The sequence below is a fragment of the Choloepus didactylus genome, chromosome 3 (genome assembly GCF_015220235.1).
Source record: "Choloepus didactylus isolate mChoDid1 chromosome 3, mChoDid1.pri, whole genome shotgun sequence".
Classification (NCBI taxonomy): domain Eukaryota; kingdom Metazoa; phylum Chordata; class Mammalia; order Pilosa; family Megalonychidae; genus Choloepus; species Choloepus didactylus.
The window spans coordinates 219722511-219724814 of record NC_051309.1 but is presented as its reverse complement, the minus strand read 5'-3'; positions in this window follow the sequence as shown (position 1 = coordinate 219724814).

The window sequence follows — 2304 nt, the reverse complement described above, 5'->3', positions numbered from 1 at the left end:
TGATTTGAAAGTATTTTGTTGAGGACTTTTGCATCTGTATTCATTAGGGAGATTGGCCAGTAGTTTTCCGTTTTTGTAGCATCTTTGCCTGGTTTTGGTATCAGATTGATGTTAGCTTCATAAAATGAGTTAGGTAGTGTTCCATTTTCTTCAATGTTTTGAAAGAGTTTAAGTAAGATTGGTGTCAGTTCTTTCTGGAAAGTTTGGTAGAATTCCCCTGTGAAGCCATCTGGCCCTGGGCATTTATCTGTGGGAAGCTTTTTGATGACTGATTGGATCTCTTTGCCTGTGATTGGTTGGTTGAGGTCTTCTGTTTCTTCTCTAGTCAGTCTAGGTTGTTCATATGTTTCCAGGAAATTGTCCATTTCCTCTACATTATCCAGTTTGTTGCCGTACAGTTGTTCATAGTATCCTCTTATAATTTTTTAAATTTCCTCAGGAGCTGCAGTAATGTTACCTTTCCCATTCATTATTTTGTTTATATGGGTCTTCTCTCTTTTTGATTTTGTCAGTCTAGCTAGGGGCTTGTCAATCTTGTTGATCTTCTCAAAGAACCAACTTTTGGTATTATTTATCCTCTCTATTTTTTTTTGTTCTTTATGTCTTTTATTTCTGCTTTAATCCTTGTTATTTCTTTTCTTCTACTTGGTTTAGGATTGGTTTGCTGCTCATTTTCTAGCTTCTTCAGTTGATCCATTAGTTCTTTGGTTTTGGCTGTTTCTTCCTTTTTAATATATGCATTTAGTGCTATAAATTTCCCCCTCAGTACCGCTTTTGCTGCATCCCATAGGTTTTGGTATGTTGTGTTCTCATTTTCGTTCATCTCTTTATATTTAGCAATTTCTCTTGCTATTTATTCTTTAACCCACTGATTATTTAGGAGTGTGTTGTTTAACCTCCAGGTATTTGTGAATTTTCTAAGTCTCTGATAGTTATTGACTTCTAATTGTATTCCATTGTGGTCAGAGAATGTGATTTGAATAATTTCAATCTTTTTAAATTTATTGAGGCTTGTTTTATGTCCCAGCATATGATCTATTCTGGAGAAAGTTCCGTGAGCACTAGAAAAGTATGTGTATCCTGGTGATTTGGGATGTAATGTTCTATATATGTCTGTTAAATCCTATTCATTTATCAGATTGTTTAGGTTTTCATTTTCCTTATTGGTCTTCTGTCTGGTTGATCTATCTATAGGAGAGAGTGATGTGTTGAAGTCTCCCACAATTATTGTGGAAACATCAATTACTTCCTTTAGTTTTGCCAGTGTTTCTCTCATGTATTTTGTGGCACCTTGATTAGGTACATAAAGATTTATGACTGTTACTTCTTCTTGTTGAATTGCCCCTTTTATTAGTATGTAGTGACCTTCTTTGTCTCTCAAAACATCCCTGTATTTAAAGTCTATTTTATCTGAGATAATATTGCTACACCTGCTTTCTTTTGGCTGTAGGTTGCATGAAATATTTTTTTCCATCCTTTCACTTTCAATTTCTTTGTGTCCCTGTGTCTAAGATGAGTCTCTTGTATGCAGCATATTGGTGGTTCATTTTTTTTGATCCATTCTGCAAATCTATATGTTTTAGTTGGGGAGTTTAATCCATTTACATTCAATGTTATAACTGTGAATGCATTTCTTGAATCAGCCATCTTATCCTTTGGTTTATGTTTGTCATATATATTTTTCCGTCTCTCTATTAATATCCTTTATTGTACCCATACCGAATCTCTTTAGTACTGAACCTTTCTCCATGTCTCTCTCTCCTTTCTTTGTTTCTCTGTCTGTAGGGCTCTCTTTAGTATCGAGCTTATGTTATTTTTACAAATGTCCTAGAAGTTTGAAATTATTTCAAAATGAATGTTTTAGAAAAAGAAATAAACAAAGAAAAGAAATAAGAGAAGAAACAAAAAGAAGAGAAAACAACAGAGAATACAGTGAGCTACTTTACCTATTGGCAATGCCCAGGAAAAGTGAAAGAGTTAGTGCCTCAACAAAGGGAAGGGTGACTCAGAGGCATTATGTAATCCTCTTCTTGGTTGAGAGAGTGCCATGATTATTGGTCAACTCTGAGATCACCCTCATAGGCTTACTGACCACACCTGATGGAAAAGAGAGACTGCCTGGAAAACTGAGATGAGCTGCACATGTTATGACTGTGGAAAAAGGGGTTTGCCAATAGAGGTATATCATAAGAACAAATTCTTATGAGCTGGCAACGTTTGAGTTGGTGCTTTGGGGAATGTAAAAGCTGGTCAAGTGGAGGAAAAAGAGATGAAAGTTCCAGGTAAAAGGGAAAACAGCATTAT